Source organism: Amblyraja radiata, chromosome 26 (assembly GCF_010909765.2).
Source record: "Amblyraja radiata isolate CabotCenter1 chromosome 26, sAmbRad1.1.pri, whole genome shotgun sequence".
NCBI lineage: Eukaryota > Metazoa > Chordata > Chondrichthyes > Rajiformes > Rajidae > Amblyraja > Amblyraja radiata.
The window spans coordinates 25,744,972-25,762,634 of record NC_045981.1 but is presented as its reverse complement, the minus strand read 5'-3'; the positions used below and the strand labels follow the sequence as shown (position 1 = coordinate 25,762,634).

Sequence of the window (17,663 nt, the reverse complement as noted above, 5' to 3'; positions counted from 1 at the left end):
TGATACTCTTCAGGTAGGATGTCAATGTTTATGTATACCGTAATAAGGGCCCACTGGCAATATTGCGAAGTGGGTCATTGTGTATTTGTTATCAGCAAACAGCAACATTTACTGACAATAGACAATAGATAAATGATAACTTCTACGCTATTATATTCATTTAACTGTGAAGTATCCTGCATTTTGCGTTACACTGAGGCCGCTGATTTTAGCCGTATGAGTTTTCTGTATGATGCCAAAAGCCACATAATTGAGAGTCTAAAGATATGTACAGCCAATATAAGTATGGAGTAGGCAGATAATGACATCACTGAGTACATAGAACATAGAACTCAGAACATAGAACATAGCTTCCTCTAGTCACCTGAAGGTTTTCTTTGCTAAATTGGCCCAGGTGCCAAGTCAATCATCCCAAGTTGTCAATCATCCAATAACTGTATAAACAAAACATCTTATTTTCTTATCAGGCTAGAAAGTTCTCTATTTATAAGGATGTCTGTTCATATGTTTTTCCTCATCGTGCAGTAACTTCACAAGACTTTCCCAGATATCCTTGTCAAATCAAAGTTATAAACCTCTCAAAACTCTCACCAAGTGTCGATCACATGATCTTCCTTTACTCTACTCTTCTGTGGTTCACAGCACATTAACACTTTATCTCTGTCTCTGTCTCTCTCTCTCTCTCTCTCTCTCTCTCTCTCTCTCTCTCTCTCTCTCTCTCTCTCTCTCTCTGTGTCACTCTCTCTATCTCTCTGCCATGCTCTCTCTCTTTCTCTCTGACCCTCACTCTCTCTCACTGTCAAATGCTCACCTTCGCACACTTTCTCATTCCCTCTTTCACTCTCTCTCACTGTCATTCTCCCTCTCCCTCTCTCTTTCACTATCACTCACTCTCCTTCATTTTTATACTCTCTCTCAATCTCTCTTCCTTGCAGAGCATTCTCCCAGAGTCTGTCGGGACACTTGGCAGCTTGTCCTCAGCTACATAAGGCAAGATCTGAAATATGCAATCTCATTTTTCCATTTGTTTAATATGCTGTACCATGACCATCTATCAGTTTCTGTCAGACCTCCATCTTTACTGAGAGAGACTGAAAGAAAGTGAATAGGATTGTGCTGTAGTAATGGATCATCTGGCTTTCTAGCCCGTACTTTTTAATAGCCTTTAAAATTAATTAAGCATTGATTATGGGAAAACTTTCCAGTGTCTCAGCTAAAGATGGGTCCACTTTCAATGCCAAAGATTGGCCGTTCGTGGAATCAGTGGAAGTGCGAGACCAGTCTCAATTGTTCAACAGTGCTGGAGGAAACTAATGGGCTTGAATTAAACTCTGACTAACAATCTCCTTCCCTCTTCAGATAATATTTGAGATTATACTGCCATTCCTGGTGCTGATGCTGATTGTGCTCTTGGCTTTCACATTCAGTGAGTATCAGGGATATTTCCTATGTAACAGCAGCTTTGTATTTCAGAATTATGTATGAAAGGTGAAGAACTCCAAAAATATTTCTGGCATGACAAAGCTATTCATTCTTTCCTTTCTTTCTGTTTCATATGTCCACTATTTATTTCTCTCTCTCTCATCTTTCCACTATCTGTTTCCCCCTTTTGTTCCAGCGCAAGTTGAAGTGTAAGACCTACCCTCAGATTTAAATAATGTGAATGGATTTGCCAAAAGACGTGTCCCTCTCCGCAGCAGTAAGGCAGTGTATGGGGTCACAGTAAAGGGCCTGTCCCACTTTCACGACATAATTCACGACTTCTGCCGAGTTTGCCCTTGACTCATACTCGCAGCATGGTCGTCACAAGGTCGTAGGAGGTCGTAGGTAGGTTGTGATGCTAGTCGTAGGTACTCGTGGCATCAAGTAGGTCGGGGTGTTTTTCAACATGATGAAAAATGTCCACGAGTAAAAAAGCTCGTGAATTAGGTCATCCCTTAACACTCTTAGGTAGAATCAGCTTTGGAGGCAGAGTGCATTGCATTGACCGATTACATATTGTATTTAATGTTACCAGACTCAAATCATTACTACAACAGGTGTTATATTCATTCTCCCCCAGACTGAGTCAAGAGATTGGGTGATCGTTGTGGAAGTTAATGACATGGTGTCCATTCCTCTTTAATATACACATGTTCTCAATGTCCCTGATCTTTCATTTCCTTTCATTGATCCCCCATTCCCCATCTGTTCTATCCCTTTCTACTTTACATTTTCTATATTCAGTTTACTTTCTATTTTCCCTTCTGCTGGAGGTTGTGAAGTTGTCAATTTGGTTGAAAAGGCACATTTTGTGAAATCTTTGGCATTATGTCTTCATGGCATTCACTGTGCATATATTTTGCTTTGGCCAAGAAATTGGAAGTAAGTGGATGTTGTAACCAGCCATAAGAATTAAAATGTTTTCAGAAATGGTGCATTTCTACTTCTTCCCCAAAAGGGCCTGACCCACGTGACGATTTTTCCGGCAACTGCCGGCGTCATATCAGTGCCGTCAAAAGATTTTGAACATTTCAAAATCCAACAGCGACAAAACAAAATGTTGCGCACTTGAAAAAACACTGCGCGTCAATACGTCATCATGCCGCTTCACCGTCGCATCACTCCGCGAATTTTTCGTTGACCTGATTGGTCTGTCAATGATGCCGACAGTCGCCGAAAAAATCGCCAAGTGGGACAGGCCCTTTAACCTGTGACTTCCTTCTTTGTCCACCGATGTAGTTTCATCCCTCCTTTCCAATTCTCCGTGACTCGATCCACGCCAAAGATTATAGAGGAGCTTTGATCCACGCTACCTCTCTTGTTCAGTACATGTTTAACGCTGTGCTGTCTTTGATCACTCCCTTGGCCTTTCTCCAGGTACCCACTTGTCATTCCAAGTCTTGGATCCTGAAAAGTGGGAGCGCTTTGTGGATTTCAGCACAGTTCTGTTCACCATGTACCTCCTCTTTTTTGGTCTGGTCAACATGCCACTCAATTGGGAAGTGAATCAGCCCGACATGGCACGGCTCCTGAATGCTTTTGCCATCATGGTTTTCCTTGTTATCCACATAATGGGAGAACTGATTCGACGGATCGCAAAGGAGCGTGAGGACATTTGGAGAGCACAGGTACCTTCCTGACACATTCTTAAAGTACAGGTAGTTTCTTTTTTTAAGTTGAAAGACACCTGAGTACAGTGTAGGCTCATCAGCTGATGCAAGCAGGTAAACAAAGGCAGGCTTTCAAATACAAAATGGTGATTTTGTCAAGATCAATGTGTAACTGGAATAGTGCGTGATAAAGCCAAATTAGAGCGATATTAACAGTTGGAAAAGTTCTTTTCCTGGAGCACCCATATTGAATCAACGGCCAAGAAAGCACACCAACACCTCTACTTCCTGAGAAGGCTTAGGAAGTTCGGCATGTCCCCTACAACTCTCACCAACTTCTACAGATGTTCCATAGAAAGCATTTTATCAGAATGCATCACAGCTCGGTTTAGAAACAGCTCCTTCCAAGTCCGCAAGAAATTGCAGCGAATTGTGGACATAGACCATCACACAAACCAACCTCCTTTCTATGACTCCATTTATACCTCACGCTGCCTCGGCAAGGCCAGCAGCATAATCAAGGATGAATCGCACCCTGGCCAGTCCCTCTTCTCCCTTCTCCAATCAGACCGTTTCTTTCCAGCTGTTATCAGGCAACTGAACCAGCCTACCACAACCAGAGAGCAGTACCGAACTACTATCTGCTCATTGGTGAACCTCGGACTATCCTTGATTGAACTATGTTGGCTTAACCTTGCACTAAACGTTATTCCCTTATCATATATTTGAATATATATGTCTGAAGAGGGTTTCGGCCCGAAACGTTGCCTATTTCCTTCACCACATAGACGCTGCCGCACCCGCTGAGTTTCTCCAGCACTTTTGTCTGACCTCATATCTTTACACTGTACTGGCTCGATTCTAATCATGGATTGGCTTTCTACTGACTGGATAGCATGCAAGAAAAGCTTTTCACTACCTCGGCACACTAGACAATAAACTAAACTGAAAAAAAAGTGGCATTTAGTAAAGAGGTGAGCCCGTATTGGCGTGCAGATCAGTTTTGCATTCAGTTTTGGTCACCCTGCAATAGGATGGATGTCCCTAAGCTGGAAAGAGTGCAGATAAGATTTGGTATAAGTGTAAATTGTCCCTAGAGTGTGTAGGATGGAGTTAATGTGCGGGAGATCGCTGGTCAGTGCAGACTCGGTGGGCCAAAGGACCTGATTCCGCGCTGTATCTCTAAACTAAACTAAACTAAATTTCATTTAGAGAGCTGTCAGAAAATTTAAATTAAACAAGGTCTTGCTATGTAGGAAGGAACTGCAATGCTGGTTTGTACCAAAGATAGACACAAAATACTGGAGTAACTTAGCAGGTCACCAGCATCACTGGGGAAAAAAGAATATGTGACTTTTTGAGTCGGAACCTTTCTCCCAGACTGAAAGTAGAGGTGTGGCAGGGTACACTGGAGGCAAGAAAAGGCCAGACAAATCAGGGCCGGCAGCAGATAACCTCAGGAAGGGTGGAGTCAATAATGGCCTATTGTTGGCTGTGGAAGGTGTGATAATACGAGGGATGCATGGATACGACCAGTGGAACAGGTAATATGACTAGGGTGGGGAGGGGGGGGGGGGGGGGGGGGGGGAGAGGGACTGCAGGAGTTACTTGAAATGAGCTAAATCAACATTCATGCAGTTGCCCAAGCGAAATGTGAAGTCTTGCTGTAATGTTAAGTAATATGGAAAGGAGTTTCTCGATCCTTCCTGGAGTGCCCTCCATCTTTACTCTTGACACTTCCTCCCTCCCTCATCAGCCAATAATATCGGATTTCAGAGAGGCCGGGGAGTGAGGTTGTTCCTCTACAGCAAGGGTGGTCGCTATTCAATGAATTTGTTCATTTGAATTCTAATCAATCAAATGAAAAATCCAAAAATCCAACTTTGCACTATTTTCTCTGTATCCTTTCAATGGAGGTGACTCACAATATATATGTCCTGAGTTAACCCATTTGATAAAATAGTCCTCAATGGAAATTGAGATGTGTATAAGATCATAAGGTCATAAGTGAAGTAGATCATAAGGTCATAAGGAGTAGAATTTGACCATTTGGCCCATCAAGGCTGATCTATCTTTCCCTCCTAACCCCATTCTCCTGCCTCCTCCCCATAACTTCAGACACCTGTACGAATAAAGAATTTATCGATCTCTGCCTTAAAAATATCTACTGACGGCCTCCACAGCTTGCTGTTGCACAAAAGTCCACAGATTCACCACCATCTGACAAAGAAATATCTCCTAATTTTCTTCCTTAAAGAATGTCCTTTAATTCTGAGGCTATGACTGCTAGTCCTAGATTTTTCCACTAGTGGAAACATCCTCTTCACATCCACTCTATCCAAGCCTTTCACTATTCTTACACTATTACATATATTTGTACAATGTTTTTGCACGGGCTAATTCCAGGCTTTGGTCAGTTCTCCAGAGGCCATCTGTAACCTCACTTCTTCTCAGCACAACCACAGCTGTCTGATGCTCGTATACCAGCTCTGGCAATAATACATAAACCCACCAAGAAACAGCCCGGGCAATTCACCCCAGACCCTGGTTCTTGCTGAGGAGCTGATGATTTAAATGTTTTTTGTCACAATTAGCATTACTCAAGGGTTCAGATTACTTCCCCTGGGTTGGGTTCATTTCATCCAGATGAAGACCATCTTCCCAACATGTTAGGGTCCTCCAGGTTTATGAAGAGGCGAGTCCCTGCTCAAGGTTCTATCAGCAATAGTAGTGTTAGAATGAATGCTCTTCTCTTCTGGATACTGCTGTCTGGTGGATGTGAGAAATAATGGCATCATTATCTGCTTGAAGATGATCTTCACGTCTCTCTGAACTGAGTGAAGCTCAGATGTCAAACATTCCAGTGCAAGTTGAAACTCTCTCGTCCATCACCCTTGGGACCTGACCAGTGCCTGACAGAAGATCCAGATCAGATAACTTGCCCTTGATCAGCTTCCTCAGAGAGGAGAACTGTTCTTTTCAATCATTGAACCATTGTATTGTGGGAAAGTTATAGGGAATGAAAGCTGGATGGTTACCAGAATTATCCATAACCAGAAACTTCAGAAATGCTGTCGGTTGAGATTGCAAAAAACTGTTCTCTCACGTTAATTAGCTAAATATATTTTTACATCTGAATTAGAATTAGTTAATGAATACGGGTCTATACTGCAGATTCAAAACATGCTGGCCACAGGTGTTACCAGACCTCAGAATGTCGGACCAAAGAGTTTCAGCCTGTATTTTTTCCTGGAAGTGTGTATTAATACCTGTCCTTCATATTGAACACTGCTTGCTTAACTCCAAGGTTGTCGCAACAGTTCTCCTTCTTGAGCGCCGACTTCCAAGCTGCTTGTTTCCTCCTTTGGGAATTTGCGGAAAAAAGTATGGACTTGGAGACAACTGGTATATTCGGTGAGTTTAATGGTCACTATTTATACTAAACGAGGTAGTCACAAAATTCAACATGTTAGGAATGGATATTCAATGAAAACTGGAGATACTGGAAAACTGAAATGAAAACAGAAGGCTGGAAACACTCACAGGTCAGGCAGCATCTGTGGAGATAGCGTCACAGAGCTGTACAGCTCAGGAACAGGAGCACTTTATCCACGCCAATTGGCATAGTGGACTAATCCTGTTTGTCTGCATGCCCCTCTAAACCCTTCTTATTCATATTTGTTCAAATGTCTTTTAAAAGATTTGTATCTGCGTCTATAGCTTCCTCTGCCGTTCACTCCAGATACGGACCAGATATCAGATACGGAGTGAAAAAATTGCCTCTGACGTTTCTCATAAATCTCTCCTTTCTCACTTTAAGCCTATGCCCTCTAGTTTTAGAATCCTCTAACCTGGGAATAAAAAACTGTGAGCATTCACTATATCCATGCTCCTCATGATCTTGTGCACCTTAACAGGGTCACTCCTCAGCCTCAACAGTCCTAGCCTAACTAACCTCTCCCTATAATTTAAGCCTGCATGCCCAGGTAAGATTCTGGTGAAAGGAGTTTAGGTCTGAGACTCTTCATCACTTTTGATGACATGCATGTGTTGAGAGGACGGGACCCAACGAGCCACTTGGTCTAGTGAAGTGTTAAATCTTTCTCTTTCCAAGGATAGATATACACTCTACTCTGGTATTCATTTAGTTTAACCAATTGTATCATACATTCCATTTATAGCCATATACTCATCTGAGACTTAACTAATTTCCCAACTCCACTTGCAGCAAATCATCAATTTTAGGAGTTGGGCACAAGGAACATGGTGACCCTTTCACACCACATGCATAATGCCCCCCTTGCCTCATCCGCCACCCAACCTCCTGAAATGGAAACGGTCAGAGTGCACTTCTCTAAAGTTGATACTTAAAGGCAAAGGAGGCTTTTTGTGTCAACGGGCCAAGTTGCAGAGTATTTTTAGCATTACCTGTAAACGGTGCACTTGCCCATTGAAAATTCAGAGCAGTAGGATATTACTCATCACCCTTGTGTATATTTTATTGATCTTCACTCCCCCAAGCCTCAAAAATAAACGTCAGATGCTGAAAATCAGAAATTAAAACTGAAAATTCTGGAAGCACTCAGCATTTACTGCATCTGTAGAAAGAGAAACAGTTAATGTTTCACTTTGAAGACAATTCATCAGGTTACCTGATAACAGCACTTTCCATCTCATTGATGCAGAACAGGATTGCAACCAGGAGAGCCACTTCTCCAGAGAGTGGGTTCTCTCCGGACCTCTGGCGTCCTCTGTGGAGTTTGCACATTTCTACTGTAAAGACATGGAACCGTGTGCTCCAGTTTCCTCCCACACCCCAAAGACCTGCTGGTTGGTGGGTTTACTGGTCATTGTAAATTGACCCTTGTGTGTGGTTGAGTGGTAGAATCTGGGCAGAGTTGATGAGAATGTGGGGGGAACACAAAATAGGATTAACGTAGGATTTGTGTAAATGCATGGTTGATGTCATGCATTGAGTCAGCTCAGACTCGGTGAACTGAGGTTGGTTGGGTCAGCTCGGACTCACAGTCGACCAAAGGGTCTGTTTCCATGTTGTATCTCTATGGCTCTACGAGATGCAGCATGACCTGCTGAGTGTTTCTAGCATTTCCTGTTTTATTTTAAAGCCATACAACATTCTAGAAATAATTCTCCTTCATTCTAACCTTCTGCACGTTCCTCTGGCAGTTCATTCCTGATACGGACCATGCTCTGAGTGAAGAGGTTGCCCCTGAAGTTCGTCAACTTCCCCTTTTGATATTGAATTTCTCCTAATTCCTGTAATGCTAGGTGCGGCAACTGCAGTGATGTTAATACTTTATTTGCGACTTTCAACAACCCCTGCAATTGAAAAAAGCTCCTTATCCTTGGCAAATATTAGCATCTGCTTGTCTAATAATGATGTAAAAGACATAATCAACACTCCAACCAAAGATCCTATAGCAAGCAAGATAGTCCACTCGACAAAAAAGACGTAGTACGGTCATGGGAAGCGTCATGGGTAATTTTAGGCCCCATTTCCGTAACCGGCTTCCGTCTCCGCTCCAAAGATCCTATAGCGGAGCAAAGATACTAGTGCGGAGATGGAAGCTGGTCACGGAAACATCCTCGTAAAAATAAAAGTTCTTTGGTAAAAAATCTTCTCCTCATTTTCAGAATTATAATATATTAACACAAACTGTTCCCCCGCAACGTTGATTACACAGCGAGTTGGGTCGGGTCGGGTTACTGAAATGGATGAAAAAAAGGCCCACGTTCCACTCCATTGCGTACTACACGTCAGTCCATTGCATTTAGCAGGAGTGTCTATCTTGCTCCGCTATAGGATCTTTGATTCCAACTGCAGTTCACAGTTGTCCTAGTGCTATCAAATGGTGAAGTCCTTCACTGCAAATGCTGCTAATTCCACCTCCTCCTCCCCTATTATATAGCCGCTGAGACTGCCATTTCAGTGTTTGTATACTGATTTGGGATGTATGCTTTGATAGTTTTTTAGTGAGTTTCACTGGGACTATTTGTACAGTGGCTGAGCAATGTAAAAGCACAGTGAGACTAATTGGTTTTAATGGTGGGATGAGGCAGGCTAACATTGTTGTCGCCTGTTGCAGGGTGGATTTCAGGATTGATAACACTGTCTTGGAGATCCCTCCTAAAGATAAAAGTGTGGAGACAAAAGGACAGGAGAAAAGGATGGAGAAAGAAGAGACATCAGTCAAAAGCGAAAGCAAGCAGAGGACTCACCAGATGCCACATGGTGAGGAAGAGAAGGATACGCCAGAACCCTGGTGACCTGTACAATATGAGCTATGATGAGGCCTGAATTATTATGTCCCCGGGACATTTCCTAAATAGTTTTCTACTTGTTTTTCTTCCATTCTGTATCATCCTAGTCTCCAGCCAACTGGTTGGTGGCCTAAGTTTAGTTTAGTGTTTCACTTTAGAGATATAACGTGGAAACATGCCCTTCGGGCCCACCGAGTCCGCGCCGACCAGTGATCCCTGCACATTAACACTATCCTACACACTAGGGACAATATACACATACACCAAGCCAATTAACCTACATACCTGTACGTCTATGGAGTGTTGGAGTAAACGAAAGATCTCGGAGAAAACCAACGTGGTCATGGGGAGAACGTACAAACTCCGTATAGACAGCACCCATAGTCGGGATCAAACCCAGGTCTCCGACGCTGCAAGCGCTGTAAGGCGGCAACTCTACAGCTGCACCACCGTGCCGCAAAACAGTGGTGATGATGCTTAAATAGAATATTTGGGTCAAGCTTACCTCAGTGGCTGAAGATACTTTTCATTAGGTTTAATTTGTAAGCTTCTAAGCAATTCCTTTTTATGGCTTTGCATTCCATGGCTACCCATACTGTAGCAGTCAATAAGAGTGTCCATCTCAATTGTATTAACTGTCAGGTCCCAAAAAATGCAGATGCTAAGGAAAACTTCTTCAAAGTGGCCTTGCCTTGAAGATTCTTCATAGTGGAGCAGTAAAACAGAGTCCAGATGAAGGGTCCCTATCTGAAACAACAACTGTCCATTTTCCGTCGCAGAAGCTGCCTAATCCCTTAAGCCCCTCCAGCAGTTCAATTTTTGTATTAAAAATCCATTTGTATAGAGTCAAATACCATCCCACAATGTAGACACAAGGAACTGCAGATGGCACCAAGTGCTGCAGTAACTCAACAGATCATGCATCTTTGGAGAACAAGAAAATGACGTTTTGGGTCAGGACCCTTCTTCAGATTCCACAATATTGTCCATGTCAGTGCCCAAGAAACAGGGCAGGTTGCACATTGCATCTGTTAACTACAAATGCTGATGATGTTTGAAAAATGAAAGCAACAAATATGGTTAATTATTTTTATTGTCAATAAAGCTCTCACAATGGAAATGAGAAATCATTATTTGCCTTCAAATTGTATTTTAGTGTCTGAATGGGTGATGCATCTTGCCAGATTGGAGAGTCACAAAAAACAATAAAGAGATTGAGGCATCCAGGCCTCGTGGAATTATGGTTGTGGTTTACTGCTTTTAAGAAACACTTATGACTGCAATCTCTTTTAAGGGCTGTGTCCTGTTAAGATGATCTTTCCACGGCAGTCAGACAGGGTCCCATGGGGATAAGGGAAATGAGGGAATGTGGAGGGCAGGAGGCTGAGTGTGAGATGGAAAATTGCACACAGAGAAGCTTTAAGTAAGGTCAAGTTTATGTTTTATATTCACGTGTGCTGAGATACTGGTACAATGAATTTTTTTTAAATTATAATTTTAATGTAAGCAATTGTACAAAAAAAATGACTTAACAGTTCCACAACTCTAGCACAGCTTCATTTTTAACATTTTACAAACAGAATATTAACTTGAAATAAGAAAGAAGAAAGGAAAGAGAAAGGTGAAAAGAAAGGAAAAGAAAAGGAGATATATCTGTCGACCCACCCATGCGCCCGCTCACCCAGCCTTACAATCGGTTTTGAGTTTGTGTTCAACCATTGCATTGTTCAAGAAATTCAATAAAAGGGACAATTTAGATTTTTACCGAATCCAATTAACCTACAAACCTGTAAATCTTTGTAGTGTGGGAGGAAACCGGAGAACCCAGAGAAAACCCATGCGGTCACAGGGGGAATGTACAAACTCTGTACAAACAGTACCGGCAGTCAGAATCGAACTCGGATGCTGTACGGCAACAACACTACCACTGCGCCACCCTGAATCAGCTGTTCTTGAACCTAGTGGTGTGGGCTTCAGACTGCACAGGGCTCTTCCACGGTCATTATCAGCACTGTGGTGTGTCTGCTTCAAGATGGGTGAAATGGAGCTGAGATACAAATAAATGTGAATGGTGGAGTAAAGCCCAGGTATCTACAAGCCTTCTATTCATTGTCCAATAAGGCAAGTGCCAAAGCTAGAGCTTATAACCAAGTGTCCTTTATTGAAGGATAACTAAGGAGGCTGCTGTAACAATGTTTCAAAATCATTTGAACACTAATTGCATGCTAAACTCTGTACCTAACTATCTTGGGAGCACTTGTTTGCACCATTACTTTGCATGGAAACCATAATACGTCTGCCCAGGAAATTTAAGCTCGGTACAGAGTAAAATTCCCACAGCGTTGCCCGAAACTTTCCTGGTCATTAACCGGATAGAGTTTTCTGAGGAGGTGACAAAAGAGAGATTGATGAAGGTCAGATGGTGGATGTTGTCTACATGGATTTTAGTAAGGCTTTTTATAAGGTCCCTCATGGTAAACTGATCCATAAAATTAAGATGTATGGGATTCATGAAGACTTGGTCGTATCGTTTCAGAAGTGTCACATTCATAGAAGACAGAGGGTTTTGGTGGAAGGTAGATATTCTGGTTGGACGTCCACAGGGGGATCTGCGCTGGGACCTCTGCTGTTTGTGATATATAGAAATGACTTAGACGTAAATGTAGATGGGTTGGTGAGTAAGTTTGCTGATGACACTAAAATAGGAGGAGTTACAAACCGTAAGAAAGGCTGTCAGAACATACAACTGGACATAGGTCAACTGCAGACATGGGTGGTAAAATGGCAGATAGAGTTTAAACAGAGCAAGTGCAAAGTTTTGCTGTTGGGAAGTTGAATGTAAGAAGAGTATACAGTGCATGGCAAGACATTTAACAGCATTGATGTGAGAGGGATCTTGGAGTCCAAGTTCATAGCTCACTACAGATGGCAGCACAAGTAGATAGGATGGTATAGAAGACATATGGTATGCTTACCTTCATTGCTAGGGGCATTGAATATAAGAGTCAGGAAGTCATGATGCAGCTCGGTAGGACTTTAGTTCGGCTGTATTTGGAGTATTGTGTGCAGTTCTGGTCGCCCCATTACGGAAAGATGTGTTAGCTTTGGAGAGGATGCAGAGGAGGTTTACCAGAATGCTGTCTGGATAGAGGGTTTCAACTACAAGGGGAGGTTGGATAAACTAGGATTATTTTCTCTGGAATGTCAGAGGTTGAGAATAGACTTGATAGATATGTAAAATTATTAGTAACAGATAGAGTAGACAGTCATGACCTTTTTCCCCGGAACTGAAATGTCCAAAACTAGAGGGCATAGCTATAAGATGAGAGGGGGGAAGTCTAATGGAGATATCCGGGGCAAGAGGGTGGGGGAGGGAGCCTGGAACTCTTTGCCAGGGGTGGTGTTGGATGCACATATGATAGTGGCATTTAAAAGTGCAGGGAATATATGGATCATGTGCGGGCAGATGAGATCAATTCAGCTAGGCATCATGTTCAGCACAAATGTTGTGGGCCGAAGGGCCCGTTCCTGTGCTGTACTGTTCGATGTTCTATGTTCTTCCAATGATGGCCATTTCCCAGTTCCTGACTGCGTCTGACATTAAGCCATTCACCTTCTGGATCAGCCAGTTTTGTAATATTAAATAGCTGTGCATTGAACTGAGACCTGGGTGAATTGGTTGCAAACTCCCTCATAATGAGGCAGCACAAACTGTACCTACTGGACTGAGATCTTATCATGAAATAAATTAATGGCTCTTGTCAGCGATGTATAGCTGTTGGGTAAACATTTCATTGACTTTATTTGAACACAAAATATGATTGATGTCACCTGTGCAAGCAGAGGTGTCTGTGCAAAATAAAACAATAGAAAACTAGCTGAAACAGCAAGTTTCTATTAAAATAGTATCCCCACATTACAGCATATACCAGGGTGGTAGAGAGGTGCAGTGAAAGAGTACTGCAGTGCAGTTTATTCCTGAAACCTAGACTCATCCGCACCCTGTCAACCTACTGAGTTCATGCCGACTATTAACCACCTATTTACCCTAATCCTACAGTAATCCCAATGTATTTTCCCCACATTCCCATTCAATTACCCTCAGGTTCTAACATTTACCTACACACGGAGTAATTTACAGTGGTCTTTTAGCCTAGCAACCTGTGTATCTTTGGGATATGGGAGGAAATCAGAGCACCCAGAGGTAACCCAAGTGGTCACAAGGAAAACATGCAAACACCATACAGACAGCACTTGAGTGGAGGAAGGAACTGCAGTTACACAAAAATGGTGGAGAAGCTCAGCGGGTGCAGCAGCATCTATGGAGCGAAGGAAATAGGCAACGTTTCGGGCCGAAACCCTTCTTCAGACTGAATAAATCACGAGTTTCGGCCCAAAACGTTGCCTATTTCCTTCGCTCCATAGATGCTGCTGCACCCGCTGAGTTTCTCCAGCATTTTTATGTACCTTCGATTTTCCAGCATCTGCAGTTCCTTCTTAAACAAGGAACTGCAGTTGCTGATTTACACCGAAGGTCAGGATTGAATCAGGTTTGGTGTAACCCAGAGGCAGCAGCTCTACTAGTGGCACCACCATGTTTTCCTCCTCTTCCATTCGTCTGGAAGGCATTAAATTGCTGCTTGTAGAAAACTGGGAGTCTTGGGAAGTTAGGTGGACAAAAGGCGTTAACTGCCTCTTTAACTACAAGAAACACCCACGTATGCATTCACATTGGATGCTGTGGGATGCAAAGTTTACATTAACTAGATCACCAAGAAACCTGAGTTCACATTGGTGGATTTAAATAAGAATAATTTGCTAATGACAACATAATCTGCTTAAGTAGTAATTTTGTTTTAGCAGTGATTACCATTATTAAAAAATCAGGAGGGCAAAAAGGGGGCAAGCAATAGCACTGGCTGCTAAAATTAAGGAGTCTCCAAAGGTATTTTATAAGTACATTAAGAGAAATAGAGTAACTAGAGAGAGAAAAAGGACCTCAGAAATAAAAATCTGTCATCTATGTGAGAAGACGCAGGAGATGAGCAAGGTCTTCAATTAGTATTTCTTCCTTGTTTTTATTGGGGAGAGACATGAAGACTGGGGAACTTGGGACAGTTAATGGAGATATCTTGAGGACAATCTGTATTATGGTCAAGGGGTTGCTGGACAATCTGTGACATATGAAGGTAGATAACTCTCCTGGGTCTGATCAGTTTGCAGGAACCTTGACAGCAATATTTGAATCATCAATAGACACAGGTGAGGTGCCAGATGCCTAGAGGATGGCTAATGTTGTGCCTCTATTTAAGAAGAGCTGTAAATAAAAGCCTGAGAACAATAGACCAATGAGCCTAACATCTCTGGTAGGTAAGTGGCTGGAGAGGATGCCGAGGGATAAGATGTATACGTATTTGGATAGAGGGTGATTAGAGATTATCAACAGTTTGGAGATAGGAGATTGTGTCTCACAAATTTGATTGCATTTTTGAAGAAGTAATTAAGAAGGTTGATGAGGGCAAGGCCATAGACATCGTCTATATGGACTTCAGTAAGGCCTTTGATAAGATTCTGCATGGTAGGCTGCTCTGGAAGGTTAGATTGCATGGCATCCTGCCTGGATACAGCATTGGAAAGAAGCAGAGGATGGTGAAGGAATATTGTTTTTTGGATTGGTGGCCTATGACTAATGGTGTGCCTCAAGGACTGCTGCTGGGTCCATTGCTGTTTGTGGTTTATATTAACGATTTAGATGAGAATCTGCAAGCCATGCTTAGTAGGTTTACAGATGACATTAAAGAGGTATTGTAGACGGTGAAGAGGGTTATAAAAAATAGCAGCAGGATCTTGATCAGCTGGGCAAGTGGGCTGAAGAATGGGGTTAATGGAGTTGAATGTAAATAAGTGTGAGGTGTTGCATTTTGGGAAGTCAAACCAGGGACCTTCACACTTGATGGTAGGGTCATGGAAAGTGTTGTAGAACAGCAGGATCTAGAGGTACAGGTACATCGTTCCCTGAAAATGGTGTCACAGGAGATACGGTGGTCAAGAAGACTTTTGATACGTTGGCCTTCATCAGTCAAGATATTGAGTATAGAAGTTGGGATGTTATGTTACAGTTGCACATTGGTAGGGCCACATTTGAAGTAATGTGTTCAGTTTTCGTTGCCCATCTACAGGAAGAATGCCATCAATCTGGAAAGAGTGCAGAGATGATTTATAAGGATGTTGCTAGGACTCAAGGGGCTGAGTTATAGGGAGGGATTAGGGAAGCAAGGACTTTATTGCTCAAAGTGCAGGAGGCTAAGGGGTGAGCTTTATGGAGGTGTATAGAATCATGAGGCAATTGACAGGGTGAATGCACAGTCTTTTACCCAATTTATGGGGAATCAAGAACCAGAGGACATAGGTTTAAGGTGAGAAGGGTAAAATTGAAATGGAACCTGAGGGGCAATATTTTTACTCAAAGGATGACTCTGTGACTAATCATAGGGCTGTGTGGAGAGAATTGGGAACAGGACTAATCGAATAGTTCAATGAATGGGCCAGTAGAGATATAACTATTCGATGGGTCACCTACTATGCTGTTCCTTGAATTCCTTGAATCTAGACGCCAAATCAGAATGTCAGTGGAGGCATGAAGGCCTCTCAACACCCGCAGCCGAGGCATGTTGTTTCTGCAGAAATGGAAAATTCACACAGATATCCGAATGCGACCAACAACAACTCATAACATTAAAATCAGCCCTATTACAGATAGCTATGGCAATGATGTTGGCTCCATGAGTAATGAGGCCTATCGGAAAAAGAAGCTCACAAGCATTCAGTGAGTTGGTTCTGGAGATGGATTATGATAGAGGATTCTGATTGAGTTCAGGCGAAGGTCAGTGATACGTTGTGTTAATTCTGTTTCTGTCTCCGCAGATACTTCCTGATGTGTTGAGAATGTCTAACATGGTTGTTCTTTTTATTTTAATTTCCATCATTAACTGTATTTTGATTTTCAAGTTGAGGCAATGTTGCACTTGTTGAGTGTGGAAAGAGCAGCAATTCCCTCAACCTTGCCCATTGTAGGATGGCATAGCTGAATTAACAGGCTTCCCTCCACCCTTATAATTCCCGCTGATCCATCCATCTGTAATCTCCTGGGAGAGGCATGAAACAAAAGGAAGAAAGCCCAGATTCAATAAAGGAAAATATTCCAAAATTCCTTGCCGAGACCTCCTAAGAAACATTTAGGGACACAAGAGGCTGCTGAACCTAGAATCTGGAGCAATAATCAGTCTGCTGGAGGAAAACACAAAGTGCAGGGGTACTCAGCCAGTCAGGCAGCATCTCTTGAGAAAATTGACATATGATGTTTTGGGTCGGAACTGTTGTTCATGCCAATGAAATAGGGGGGTGAAAACTGGAATGGAGTTAGGCCAAATCCTGGAAAGTAATAGGTGGAGGATACATGCGAGGAGGATTTAAATTAACAGATGGATGGAGTAAGTGACAAAAGATAGAGGGGAAAAGAAGACAAAGGGATGTCAGATAAGGAAAGAAGACGAGGAGTGAAACGTTAACTGGAGGGAGGGACAAGGGGGGACAGGAGGGAGGGGAAAGAAGCGTGATAAAAGGGAAATGGGCAACTCAGGATGGGAGATGAGAATATGGAGGGAAAGGAGCAGAGTGGTGATGGGAGAAATGTGTGTGTACACTGCGGTGGTGAAGGGCTTGAGAAAGAGAGGAGGGGTGGGGGGAGTATTATTTGAAATTGGAGAATTCACCGTCCACAACGTCTGACATATCTGACACACTTTTGTCTCCTTTTCACCTCGAGCCCTTGTCATTTACTCAGGCCGAAATATCGAATGTCCATTCCCTCCACAGATGCTGCCTGACCCACAGTTCCCACACTCCCCAGTGACTCCCTGCTCCTGCTCCCCCTTTCATTAACCAGGTTTTGTTTCTAATGCCCCCTTCACCTCGCTGATTAAAGGGAAGATTTATTATTCTACTGTGTTACATCTAAAAAATAATGAGTTAAAAGTGTGTTGAAATGTTAGTAAGGAATAATTCCAAACTGAAAGCATGAACATCATTGGGGATTAAAACTGAAAATGGGTCAGTTGTGGAGGGGCACCGAAAAATCTGAGGACTGTCAGATTAAAAAGGATTTTCGGGATAGGGTGGGGTGAGGCCAGGGATGGATTTGAAAACAATAATAACTTTTATAAGGTGGGTATTGGCAGACCATGGACAGTACATGATATTGGGTACGTTTTCAGCCATCTCAGGCACCAG

The 17,663-nt window shown here is 42.6% G+C and overlaps 1 pseudogene; it reads left to right on the top strand.

The window, feature by feature from the left end:
- Nucleotides 1-16,317, top strand: part of LOC116987750 — a 52,637-nt pseudogene extending 36,320 nt beyond the window's left edge.
- The last annotated feature ends 1,346 nt before the right edge of the window (nt 16,318-17,663 follow it).